The sequence below is a fragment of the Pyxicephalus adspersus genome, chromosome 6 (assembly GCF_032062135.1).
Source record: "Pyxicephalus adspersus chromosome 6, UCB_Pads_2.0, whole genome shotgun sequence".
Classification (NCBI taxonomy): Eukaryota; Metazoa; Chordata; class Amphibia; order Anura; family Pyxicephalidae; genus Pyxicephalus; species Pyxicephalus adspersus.
In genome coordinates this window covers 98,159,705-98,174,240 of record NC_092863.1, presented here as the reverse complement: position 1 = coordinate 98,174,240, position 14,536 = coordinate 98,159,705, and the positions used below count along the sequence as shown (strand labels likewise).

At 37.1% G+C, this 14,536-nt stretch overlaps 1 long non-coding RNA gene across 1 annotated transcript; it reads right to left on the bottom strand.

Moving 5' to 3' along the window:
- Nucleotides 1-462: 462 nt before the first annotated feature.
- LOC140332623 (uncharacterized) lies at nt 463-13,764 on the bottom strand. The gene is made up of 2 exons (XR_011921207.1): nt 13,635-13,764; nt 463-954 (listed from the first exon to the last, which is right to left on the bottom strand). It is a non-coding gene; the product is annotated as an uncharacterized lncRNA (long non-coding RNA).
- Nucleotides 13,765-14,536: the final 772 nt, after the last annotated feature.

Below are 14,536 nucleotides of genomic sequence, written 5' to 3'. Positions count from 1 at the left end.
AATATTTCATGATCCATAAATTAGTTTGTGCATATATTCATTGGAGTTTCATAATATATGCTAGCCCCACTTTAGATGAGTCTCTGGTAACACTTTAATATTCGGTGCTCTGTTAAAAAAATCATCAGATCACCTTTCAGTAGATTTTATCTCAATAGATTTTACCTCTATTACATAATCAGTAATCATTTTCAGCAATCCCAATATTGTCATATAAAAATCTGCATAATTATAAAGTAAATCTATCATACTAGTTAAGTTATAAATGTATACAGATACATTTTAATTCGAATAGCCTTGTATAGCCATAAAACTTGATGGGCATTCAATGCTTTCCCCACACTTTAAAAAACCAGCAAAAATGTTTGGCTGGACACTTTATGAATTGCAGACCCAAAGTGAGAAGCTACTGCTGAGTTCTCTCTTTAATAAACAGAGAATGCTCTGCAAAACCAGTGAACCTTATGTGCACCGTGTAATAAATGTTTATTTCCTAAATAAAGATTTTATATAGAAATTTATTATATTTATAAAATACACAAAAGATCAGTTAAATAACTTGTAAACCTAAAAACAACTATTCAGGTTTTCCTTTAAGCCTGAGTCTGAGCATCCATAATAAACTAAATCATCCTCAGTTTTTCCATGTAAAAACGTAATGTGCACAGAATTAAACACAATGAAATGACAGCATCGCTAATTCTCTTAGCCATGTCCGTTACATAACAATTTCCAGATCTCAAATTGCCTTTAAGCTCAGAAATAAATGACACAGTTAATTAGCTGTTTATTTGGCTGGCTTAACCATGTTCACAGCATACCTTTTCTTCCTTCCTGAACCCATTTGGACACAGCGCCTCGTTTCTGACAATATTGCCTACAGTATCAGCACTTTTGCTGCATTCCAGCTTTTGTACAAGTTGCATTGTGTTGTAAATCTTGGCTCCTCTTCCTCTATTCACAGAGGGAGAAAAAAAAGAAAATAAAGTTAGGTCTCTGAAACTGAAAAAGGTGCAAAGAGTAACTTGTTTTAGAAGACTTTTAATAATGCAAAGAATTGTGAAAAATATTGGATGAAGTTGGTGGAAATTTTTAACATATTCTTACTTTTTGTTTTTTTTTACTTTTGTTATACTTTACTTTTTTCTAACTTAACCAATAAAAATGACATTTTTTGAATATAATCAGAATAATATAACAGATTGCTAAAGATGTATACCAAAAGCTGGCCAAATTCATTTTATTAAAAGTCATTTTGTAGAACGTCATTTATATGTATCAATCAGTGTCAGGAACTAACTAAACTCTCATTCCCATCTTCAAGTCCATCCAGTTGATTTGATCTTGCCTTACATTCCGCAAAATCAGTTTAAAGCACTGAGCTGGTATTGAAAAATCAATCGATGATAGCTAGATTCAATCAGAATGTTGAATCAATTCTGTTGGAAAAATCAAAATAATTAATATGACCACAATAATATCCCAACATACAATGCTTGTGACCTAGGTAGCTAACTGCCAGATTTCAGTTCTTTTCCATGAGGAGCAAACAGTGTGCATGTACAAAAATTACTGTATATTTCTATTATTTGCAAGCAAACCTTCTGGGGTAGAATGTGACAGAATTATAGGAAAAGGTAAGTTTTGCTTTTAAGCTAACCCTAACATTTTCACATAACCCTTAATTCTCATTGGCTAGTGATTGTCAGTAGTTTTAAACGCTACCAGTCAATGAGATGGTGCCTAAAATTTACATGATCAACCCAAGATATTTACCATGTACCAATGGGGGCAGCATTCCAATTGCCTGGTAGTTGCTAGGCCTGTTACAACCACAAGCCAATTGAGATTCTCCCCGCAATTTACCTTAGCAATGGTCTTCCTATTGGAGCTGTTGTAGGTTCCACTTAGACAGGTTCTCCCATTACTACTATGCAATGGGAAAAGTCGTGGAGCCATGACCAATGAAAGAATGGCCCAGAGTATTGATAGAGACTTCAGCTGCAAGCCGGGTTCATTTATTTTAAACTTGGTAGTTTTGGTCTTGCAAGATCTCGCAGCGCTGACAATCCAGTGCCAAAAGTTGTTAATTCATCTAAATTTTAAAAGGAAGTAAGCAAAAATACTGACACAGGGGTGACTGCGGTTGATTTATTTTTGGACTTTGCATTTGATTTTTGGTCCTGTGCCACACATACAAAATTAGCTGCAAAAAATACTTAGAAATTATTATTATCATTGTTAATATTATTATACAGGATTTATATAGCGTCAACATATTGACTGTTCATTAAATGCAAATACAGACAGTGACACAGGAGGAGAGAGGAGGACCCTGCCCTGAAGAGCTTAAAATCTACGAATAAAGATGGTTTACGCAATGATCTCCTTTCTTGTTATCTGGACTTCAGCAAGGGATTTATATTGACAGGGGAGAAGTAAACTAATAACAAAGTGGTGCTGTGGACTTTTAGGCTTCTTTGTGACCTGTATCCAGTAATTGCTACATGACAATAAATATGTTGAAGTCACATAACAATGTACATTAAAGTATATCTCAACCAAGGTTGTGTGTCACCTCATGGTTCCTCCAGAAGTTGCTTGGGGTTCTTCGAATTAATGTTGATTGACCCCCCCAATTTGATTATGCCTATGTAGTTCTTGGGCCAACACCACTTGGTAGAACCAGCTGCATTTTAAGCAACAATATGTTATATCAATATGTGAATATTCTGTCTACCAGTGTAAGATGCTTTTCCCTCAATTACCTCCAAATCGTTAGTTTTAGTAGGGGTTCCCAGAGAGCCCCAATAAATTGATAGTAGTAGGGATTCCCTGAGACTTGATAACTATAACAAAAGTTCCCCAGGGTAAAAAAGTTGAGGAAGGCTGATCTACCACCATAATGTTAGTGAAATATAAGTTGTTGTAGGGAAAGCTGACAAAGTGTATAGGGATAATGGACAGTTAGGAAACTGTACTTTAATTCAGCTTGCTTAGTACTTATTACTGCGTAATTTAAAGAATGTGCATGTGCACCTCAGATTATAACACTCAAACCCCCTGCCCGCCTTATTCCCATGCATAAATAAAAATTCTTCATACACCAGATAGGCCCACTATCCTTAACCTCCCTAGCGGTTCATTTCTTTCCGGTTTATGTCTAAAAGCAGTACATTGTTTTTCATGAAAATGTATTTTACAGTATAATATAAATAGTATGAGTATAATAAAGTTTGAAACACAAAATCATTTAAAAACAATAAATTGAATAAATTTAAAAATCTATATATTAAAAAAAATAAAAAAATAATAAAAAAAAAAATGTATTAAAAAAAAAAATACATATTATACTCATAGTATTATACATACAGTAAAATAATGTTGAAAAAGCGATGTCTTATTTTTCCATGAAGAAGACTACAGTACACATTTATTGTTGAAAATCACTCATGATCACTCATGTGCCATTCATACCGTATTCCCCTTCTGATCACTCAGAAAAAATGTGCCTGTACTGTGCCTTTAGTACATTTTTGCCTGTTGACCCTCAATAAATCTATCCTTTGCTGGCCATTTTCTCACTGTTGTATCATCTGCGGTCTCTGAGATAAAAAGAGAAAAATAGAAACTGGCCATCAGCAGGACAGTTTTCCATCAGCTGCTGGGGGGGGGGGGGGTTGAACAGATTGACATTGTTTAAAAAGCTATATGATGCTAAATATACCAAAAGATTTAATTCTGGAGTTCTATGCATTACCAGTGGGTTTGTGATTTGCAAAAAAAAAAAAACGCAAATCAAACGTGTCAACTAGTCATAAAAGCTTTCCTTGGAATACAGTATGGTGAAGTAGAAATTAATAATCATGCCTTAGCTACGCATTTGATGCAGCACAGAGTAAGCCAAATGACACAGGGACCCTCTCCTTACTCCAAGATTTACTGAATCACATTCAGGCGTATGTCCAATGTCTTTCCGTTCACACCCTTCTTTTATCTGCAGCATAAGTGATTCCGTTTGAAACTAACAAGATTTAAACTCAGTGTTATTCGAGGTAAAGAAAATTTGTGCATGTTGGCCATTCCCTTTTGAATGTTCTCCCCTAATTATAATCTCATGATTTATATCAATATATTAAATCTGTTTCTTTACTAAAGTAAAAAAGACCTGCAGTGCAAAACTGACATCAGCATTTATCCAACACAGGTTCCAGAAAAACTTCCAGCCTTCCCTCCAGTCTTTCACAGTTGTACTGGAATATTTTGTGCCACTAATTGCACGGAGATTGCTTAATCTCATTTCATTACACATTGTGGGCTTCTCACAATGGCCCTGATTTATTAAAGCTCTCCAAGGCTGGAGAGGATTAATTTTCATCAGTGAAGCTGGGTGATCCAGCAAACCTGGAATGGATCTGGTCTAAGATTCAAAACCTTTGCTAGCAAATAGAAAATGACTTTCATCCATTCAAGGTTTTCTTTATCACCCAGCTTCGTTGATGAAAGTGTATCCTCTCCAGTCTTGAGGAGCTTTCATAAATCAGGGCCAGTGTGCAGTAAAAGCTGAAGCAACCCAGATAGATTCCACCTCATTTCCTGGCTGGAGGACATCCAGCATCATCTAGTCCAGCCTGAATGTCCCTGTCCCCTCCTTCCAATTCATTGAATTTCAGTTCTTCCAATCATGCAGGTTCATTAGTTGCTACTTAGGTTAGTTTCCATGTAAATGCAGAGTGCCTAGGAATACACTCTGCTCCAAACGGATTTCCTCCATAAATGCATTTTGAAGTACTGATACAGGATAATGTTTTCAGGAATCTATGTACAACACCCTGCTAGTCCCTCCCGCCAGCAATTATCAGTCTGCATGCATTGACAATCACAATACCAAGTGATTACATTTTTTAATCTAAAATAAAATATAGGATGCAAACAGAAAAGTTTTTTTCTTAAATATATGTGCCATTTGATTCCAAAGGAATGAGAAGAAACCAAGGAAGTCAACATAGGGGATAGGTAGTACAAATAAATGCCCAGCGACTCTGCCAGTGAAATCTGTTGTATTTTAAGCCTTCTTCATATCATCCTTTAAAATCTGTTTGCTGACATTCTTGCTCTTTATTCATGATCCATCCCATATAAATGAAAGGAGAAGGTCAGAACCCCTGTTGGGTTAATACTGTGTTGCTGTTGCATATTACCTCCCACTATGAAATCTAGGAGGGGTAATTCCTGTTATGGGGTACAGCAAGGGTTGTTTTCAACCTGATTTTATTGGTTCTCCACTTTACCCTGAATGCAAGTCTTGAATGTGCTCTGTTTAGCAAGATGGACCTAGCTCTGTGCATTATATTTCTAAACTCAAAGTGCTCTTGCAAAGGCTTGGAAGTTTCCCTTCATCATCTTCTCCATTAGAAAGAGGAAACTACATTATGGGTAATGGCAGATTTACCTGTATTCTCAAAGACATTCCTAATGTATTTTAATTTACTTGGAACCTTGGATGGATTATTTTACCTCCTAAATTTTAAGTAGCGAGGACTATTCCCCTTCCTAACTCTTCTCCTTGTTGTTTACATTTGTTTATTGATTGATGTGATTGTACTCATTTTCCTCTTGTCTCAATAAAAACATTGAAATACAAAACAAGAGTTATAACCCTAGCCCACTGTATTTAAAACAAAACAAAGAATTGGTGGACACTTTACTGAAAATCTGAATACTTTGTATGGTTTACTGTGGTTTACATTGTGTTCTAAACATTATCAGTTGGGAGTTCTACCAAGTTATGAAGTAGCAACCACAGCTGGCAACACATTCATTGCAGAAAAAAGAAATAGATGTTTTCGGCCATAGTTCCCAGCATTACACACAGTTATGAATTACATCAATTGTATATATGGGGAGAATAAAAAAAATGTGCTTTAGGTTTTAAACCCCTCAAAAATACACATTAAAGACTCTCCTGCCTTTATAGTGTTGCCACCATATTGTGCATGCTCTGGATCCATAGAGTCCTATGAAACAGGGGTGCCCAACCCCTGGTCCACGGCCCACTAGGCCATCTGACAGGTGGGCCGCGGTTCTGGCCGGTGCACCCCCGTGAGCTCCAAAAGGTTGGGGACCACTGCTATGAAGGACTTACTATGAATACTAATTCTTCCTGCTGCTGGCTTCAGGATGCAGGGTATAGCACTCAATAGAATTTGGGCTTATAATGTTACTTCTTTTTCCCCCCTGTCATCAGAAGGCATGGCAGATCACATCATTGTCAGGGACTCATCCAGGAAGCTTAACTGTCATTACAGCATAGACGTCTGGCAGGACATATTACCCACCTCATCCCTCCAGTGTTTAACCATTTCACTGGTGGGCCCTCTCCATTATTTCACCACTCAGATGTCCACATCCTTTTTCACATTTTTTAATATTTCGCACACAGCTTTGACAGTTTGCTCAAAAAATATTTCACATTTATATAAACTATACATTTTCTGAGAGCCTTTTCAATAAAAGTTTTGCAAATTGTTAAGTTGCACATTATTTGGGTGACTGTTTATCAAATTGATATTTTCAAAAGGAAATTCACTAATTAAAACCCAATAAATCCATAATTTTTGGTACAAAAATGTTTTGAGTAAATAGCTGTTAAATATGTTAAGTCTACTCTTTACTTGTTTTTAACAGATCAAGAATTTTGGGCTCTGAATGAAAATCCTAATAACCGATTTGGTAGGATGCAGCAAATGCCTGAATTTTTCAAACCTTAACCAGGGCCAAGGTCCCAACATCTGTATGCGCTGGCAATCTGGGCAGCAGAAAGAGTGCCATGAGTATGGCTGACCCTTGTTCTGAATATACATCCTGCAGAATCTGTTCAGGTATCTATTTTTCCACCTGGATCGGGCCATTGTACTTTAATCCCACTTGAAAAATGCAGAATATAAGCCTACAGTCTACCAAAAATGTGCAGAAAATCATTAATGTAGAAGACACTAGCAACATTGGAAGATGACTGACAAAGCACTTTATGAAGCTCCTTGCAGGCCTGAACCCATACGTGTGCTCAACTCTTCAGCAAGACTCTTACCATGGAACCAAGGTACAGCACTTGGGTCCAAAGACAGACTCCCACATTCAAAGGAGCCGGTTTTCTATGCACTTGATTGCAAGGAAAAAAAGAGTTCAAAACTCCATGGGTGTCTATTGAAGTAGACACCCCGTAGCTATAATCAAAAAGTATTCCATAGATGACATTTCATTTTGTACTCACGAAATAACTTACTAAGCCACAAAGGTCTAAATATATAAAACACAAAACATCTGACATCACAGGATGTTTATCTGGAAATATTTGACCTCTATGTTCTCAGGTGAGCGAGATGAAACTGACTTTATGCTCTGAAAACAGAGATTACACTACATGACTCATCGACATCCCTCATTATTACCTCGGTCACAAGATGTTGGTGCTCCATAAAATATCATGGCTCATAATTTCCAGATGGTATTGGCTAATCCCAGGAAGGCAGTTCTGATAATTAGAATTAATTGCATTCTATAGCAGAGCTTCAAGTCACAGTTCACAGGTTGAAGCGTGGAACAATGCTGCATCATACAGAATTTTAATATGAAAAAGAATTATGTCAAAATCTATAAAAATGACTAATAGGGAGGATTGTTGTAAGGCTGTGGCAAGCTCGGCCACATTTTATTATTTATATGTAGCTTTAGCTAGGTGGACCAGAGAATCTTCCTTAACATATAAAGCTTGGCAGAATTCACAAAGAAGAATAGCAGAAAATCCCATAATCCAGGTGTGCAAAGTTTGTTGCATCATAACCCAAAAAGATTTGACGGTGTAATTACTGCCAAAGGCGCTTCAACTAAATACTATGTAAAGGGTCTGAATATTTATGGAAATGTGATATTTCAGTTTTTTCTTGTTATGAATTCTGTTTTGACTTAGTCATTATGGGATGAATGTAGTTTAGGTGAGTGTAGATTAATGAGAAAAAAGTGAAAGGGGTCCGAATTCTTTCTGAAACAACTGTATATGCTAATACCTCACCTCCCATAACTGTGGGATCTGTTTTCTGGCTGATGAATATTCCTGACCTCTTAAGACCTAACTTGTGACCAATGTCCCAACATCTGTATCTACTGGACAATCTGGCCAACAGGTTTGGCACCCCAAACCCCACAGATTGAACCTTTATGGCTCACCAGCAACATGCATGGTGGTTCTGCTTCAGCAGATTCTTAGGAAATAGGATCTACCTGGCTTAAGCTACATACTTTTTCCCCCCTTATCTGTGATAAAGGATTTAGGTCCTTCAGGGAAAAAGAAGACTTTTTTGTTCAAATTTGTTTGATTTTACTTGGTACAGTGAATAAGGAAAAACTTTTTACATGAATTTCTTAACATGTACAGGTAAAATATATATATATATATAAAACATTTTTTGGTTGTACAAATAGCATAGTCTTCAGTATGCCAAGTAAACATTCATGGTGCAAAGTGATTATACTTTACTTCATTAATAAATCAACACAATCAACAAGACAATGTATTCTTTCAAGCACAGATCCTTCCCTTTAGACTTGAGATGAGGCAATCGGCAATGCACCAAGGAGGCAGAGCTTGTGGTGAACAATTATAGCTGCTTTATTACATTTTTAAAGTTACAAGCTAAACATAAAAGTAAGGCTTTTCCACCAGACACATTTACTGATAGAAGTGTTTAGTCACATTCAGAAAGACAAAGATGTTCTACAAGTTTCCAAGCAAAAAACTGCAAAAAAGTGTGAATCAACTAAAATAATACAATAGGGTAAATATGAGTAACTACTAGCAAATACAATAACCTGTATAAAAGAAAACCTTAATAACCATACAAATTTGAAAGATTTATTTGCATGTTAATAAGTTATTTCAAATTTCACATTTAAATGTGAAAGCCTAAGGGCCATATATTCTTATCCTGCCTTCTCTATCTAGTGAGTCACTTTCCTGGAACTTGTAGGCAGTCAGTGAAGTCTAAAAAATATGAACTCCCCACACGCATGCTTGTTCCAGATTATTGACATGCTAGATTAGGTTGACAGCCTCAAGACATTTAAAAGAACGGTGTGTAAGAACGTATTCTTAAATTTCTGACCTCACAAGTTCAACAAAGACTTATTCCACCATGAACAGAGAGTATGTAGAGGAATTTTTTTTCAGCTTACTGTCCAAGATAAAATCTATCCCTCTCACACAGTAATGAAGGGATTATACATTTTTAAAAAATGACTTGAAAGCTTGAAAAATAAAACTAACACCGTTATGCCCAGACCTTTGCTCTAATTACAGATCTTAAAAGTGCATTTCATGAATTTTCGCTACGTGACTTGGATGATCTTTTTCAGGCTGTGATAAGAGCCAATTACATTGGCAATCATCTGTTCTTAAGAGCACTTTACACAGAAGATCATGACAGATAATAACATTAAAAAGACTCTCTATCTGGATTAATCAGCACTTAACTCCATCTTTTCCTAATTATTTGATTATCAGCTGGAAACGGCTTCAGCAAATGGGCATGTAACTGAGCCAAGAATCATGTGCGAAGGACCATTTTTTGTATCAAATAACGAGATATAATTATATTTCAGAGATGTATTTGCAGTTCTAGAAATAAAACAAAATCAAGAAAGGTTTTTTACAGTTAAATAGAAGAGGCTTTATGTGTATTATCTCTGGGCCAGCAGCCAAACAATGAATGTCATTCACTTTATCACAGTCATAATGGATAATAATGACGATTAAGTAACTTCATGAAAAATGTAAACAAATAAATGTCATATTAACATTTATAGGCCATAGGAGTGGTGAACAGGAAAATAAATAGTGCCACCATTGTAAAACATAGCGGGGAGTCAGCGGGGTAGTTACATGCATATTTAATATTGTGATTTTTTTACTTAGCCATCTATGCTTTTACTTGCAAGAAGAATATTCAAAACTCATGTAGTGAGTTTTACTCTTTTATCTCTTTATCATGTGTATGTAAACTCTATCAATGAACTTTTTTTTATTTGGCCCCTTGGTATGTAGAGCGAGAAATATGGAGGCTGAGACTTGCTGACCTCCTTCTGTGTGTATGTAAACCTTTTTAATGAGCCTTTTTTTATTTGCTTCCTTTTGGTCTGTTAAATACACTTAAAGCATTTTGTTGTTCTGTTTTAAAAGTTCAAGTCTCAATTGTCTTATTTTTTCCCAAAGACTATAAATCAATAAGTCCCTAGGCTATGATAAGGAGAACGGGAGAGTGGTTTAGGATTTTTGCAAAAGACAATTGGTAGAGCTGGCACTATTTGGTCCTCCAACATGCTGTGTGTTGTCTGCGCCTAATAGGAAACGTAAGTGATAATTTTACATAGACATTGAACATATGCAAAGGGTTATATATATTGTTCTTTACTTTTTACCAAAGAAATCAAAAGAATTGTACTAAGATGATGTACAGGAATACAATGATGGGTACTGGATGGGCTAATTTTAGGCTTTTGGTGCCTTTAGAAAAGTGGGCAGGGTAAGAGAAAAGAAGTCCAGGGTAGTTTAGCGATTGATTGTTTCAGCTTTGTTGAAACCTGTTCCAGAATCCTGGGCTCCGGAATGAAAAGGAAGGTTGAGTTGGCCTTTTTGTTCTATTGCAGAACCTGCTAAAGGAGGAAGCCTTAGCCACACAGGACCTGGTGTGTAGGGGTTAACTGTGCTGGCAGGTGGGTCCTTGTTTTCCCAAAGAGTTCTGGGAGAAAAGAGTTCTGAGTGTGTTTTCTGAGTAGAATTTATTACTTGGATGTAGTAACCAGCCATAGTTATGGAGCACCTCTCCAGTAGAAGCTTCAAACCCCGGTGTAATGGGCCTGTTATTGTGAATGACTTTTGCCAGTTTCAGACATTGATAAAGTTTGCTGTTGGAAGCTGGTGTTTTGTTACTATTCCGCTAAAAAAACAAAGTTTTAAATTCCTGTACGGAAGCAAGCTTAGTGTTCTCCCCAGCCCCTTTTAGTTGGGCGCACCACCCGGAAATTTTCAGTAACCACCTGGCTGTTTTCAGACATTTTGTATGTTTTGCCACCCACACTTTTCTACTACCCAGCTAAAAAAAATTCTGGGGAGAATACTGAAGCTTATTTTTAGTTTATTAAAAGGCCATGTTTAGACTGGAAAGCTTTGTAATAATATTAAAATATTATTATTATTTATAAACAGGATTTATATAGCGCCAACATATTAAGCAGCACTGTACATTAAATAGGGGTTGCAAATGACAGACAGATACAGAAAGTGACACAGGAGGAAAGGACTCTGCCCCGAAGAGCTTACAATCTAGGACAGGGGTGGGCAAACTTTTTTAGTCAGGGACCACAATCTGAAATAAAATTTGACAGAGGAGCCGGGCCGATGGGGCAGTGGGCGGGGTTTTGCTATCATAATGCCACTGAACGTGACGTCATGATGGCATAACCCCGCTCACTCTTCCATCGCAGATCTGAGCCTGCTCAGTGCAGGCTCAGTGTACAGTGACACAACCCGCCAACTTCCCCATCATAAGGTCTTGTAGCCATGTGTGTGATGGGGTTATCAGTGAGGAAGTCATTAGTAGGTCATTGGAAGAGCAGAGAGAGCGGCTGGGGGAGTATTTTTTTTCCAGGTCAGAAAGGTAAGTGGGACAAGAACTGTGAAGGGATTTGAAGGCAAAGCACAGGAGCTTGAATTTGATTCTCAGGTGAAATGGAAGCCAATGAAGAGAACTACAAAGAGAGGCAGCAGAAGAGGAGCCGAGGGAAGGATGGATGAGTCTGGCTGCAGCATTCATGATAGATAGTCAGGTTAGTGGAGAGGAGGAGGTTACAGTAGTCCAGACAAGAGATGATAGGAGCGTGTACAATGAGTTTGGTGGTCTCTGGGGACAGGTAGGGGCCGTGTGTACCGTGTGATGCACTGATCCTATTTCCTCCAAATATCAAAAATGTGTAGTCACAAATCCCATCCTTCAAAAATTTTTCTTTTTTTATTATTAAAAATCATATTACAAAGATGAGCATTATCATTCACATGACTGAGACAGAAGGGTGTCTAAACAAAGGCCTTCCTGAACATCCGATGTACCTCCTGTTCTAGGCTGGTAATTGTGAAACCGATTGTGGTGTTGATAATTGTGTTAATTATCATCTATGCGGCTTATAACCCAACCACAAAGATGATGATGACTTAAGATTCTTCTTATATAATACATGAAAGAAAATAAAACATAGATGTTATCTTTGTAGTATTTGTTTTTATGAAAGTGTTTTGCAATATTTAGTAGGATAGAACAGTTTAAGTTCCAACCTCAGGTTGACATTATTGTACTATAACTGGGAGCCATCATTTCAAGGTCGATTATTTCTTCTTTTTTTCCCCTAAAACTAAGGGGTCGGTTTATTAAGTAGTGAATCTAAAACATTCTCTAGTGGAGAATCTTCCAGGTCTATGTGATTCAATGCAGTAATTAACTCTCCAGATTCACTGCTTTATAAATAGACACCCTAAATGTCACCCCCATAAATCCCCCACCTTACAGACTTCTTACAAAAGTTGGTATGTTTACTAGATGTCTTGGAATGAAAGTGGGGGCATAACAAAGGGCTTGATTCTTAAAGTTCTCAAAGATTAGACAAGATAGACTATCACAGGAGAACATGAGGATCCAGCAAATGTGGAACGGATCTAGTCCAGGATTGAAAACATTTGGCAACTAACAGCAAATGATTTTTAATAAATACATTCCAGGTTTGCTGATCACAAAGGTTCGCCAATGATAGTCTATCTTTTCCAGTCTTGGAGAGCCTTAATTAACCAGGCCCAATAATTCTGACTAACCAACAAAGCTGCAATACTCATCAAAAAATCTATTGCCAGGAAAAAGAATATTGGATAATACCATCAATGAGAATGCCAACCCAAATCTGAAGTTTTGTACGAGAGTGAGTGAACTCTAACCTGACACATGGATGAGGTTTGTCCATCTCCTTCCAGGAAATATTAAATGTTGCACATTTGCAGATGGATTTCCTAGTTGTTTCTCCTGTTTCTGTCATAGATTTCATTTGACATTTGTAATAATAAGGTAAGTTGCTCAGAACTAGAAATGGTGGTGAGTGTATCCAACCACTGGAGACACCAAGAGATATAAGAAAACATCAAATGAAACAATTAAATTAAATTGTTTATATTTAATTTTCCCTTGGTGTAAATGCTGGATTATAGCATAGTATGTGAGCAAATTAAAGAAATTAGTTCTGTTGCTCAAGTGTTAAGTAATTGTTGACCAAAAGACTTGTCGGTCAGCAGGTTCTCCTTCCGTAAGAGAACCGCCTAGGATCTCAGCCAGAAAACTCCCATTGCTCCTTGTCAGGATGTTGATGTCATTCCAAAAGCAAAACAGCTGAATAAGGGCTACCTCAAAAGACACAATAATTCCAAAGAGAAAAACACTGCCTACTATAATATAAAGGAAACAACTGGATTTACCAACTTGCTGATGATCACATTTACCATAGAAGACAAAAGCTAGAAAAACATATTTGCATAATTTCCTTACCTCCTTCTGTTATGTATTAGGAATGAACTCACAGTAACAAATCGTACAAACATCAAGCAATCAAATGCTTGAGGGAACAACAGATCAAAAAATAACAGAACAAAGGAGTGAACAAAATTATTATGTGGTGGAACACATCTTGGTGCAATACGGGAAGTGTATGAGTGGATTTTAGCCCCGTTTCCAAGAACATATGCAGGTGTTATGTAAGAACAGACTTTCTCAACTTTATTAACAAGTAGAAACCTTAAAATACAGGAAACCCTGTTTATAATTGTTATATCTAAAGCTCATACACAGACATCTGTGTAAATAGAAGATTGTAGATCCAAAAAAAAAAAAAAACTAATAGGGACCCTTCAGATAAGGAATGGTTCTTAGTTTTAGGCAGAAGTTCTCTGACTAATATATTGTAGCCTGTCTATCAGAGACTAATGGGTTAATATACCTGCAAATGCTTTGAGTCTGTTGATTGGCTACTTCCTCCTGTTACCAGGAAGTTCTACCTGTATATAGTTGAGAAGGAGACCAATCATGGGTTGAGCATGTTTGTACCTTTGGCCATTTGCTCAGTGGTGGGCCTTCACCAAGGGATAAATATCCAGAGAAGGTGGAGCCAGTAATGGGTGAGCAGAAAGGTCTCTGTGTCCTAGACTGGCCAGATAGCCGAGGGGCCTGAGTTTTTTTAGGCTTGAGTAAGGATTCACCACCCACCGGGGCAGGGAAAGCCAGCCAGGTGATGCTAAAGAACAAGAACCCACAACCGTGCTTGTAGTGAGGGACTTTCATGAGTAGGGCTATCCTAACTGGGGCTAAAAAGCTAATGACCAGCTATAGGCATTGAGATATTCCTCAAGACTAGAGTTCAGCAGAGTTCCTTAAAGAATGTGAGAGCAAGATGA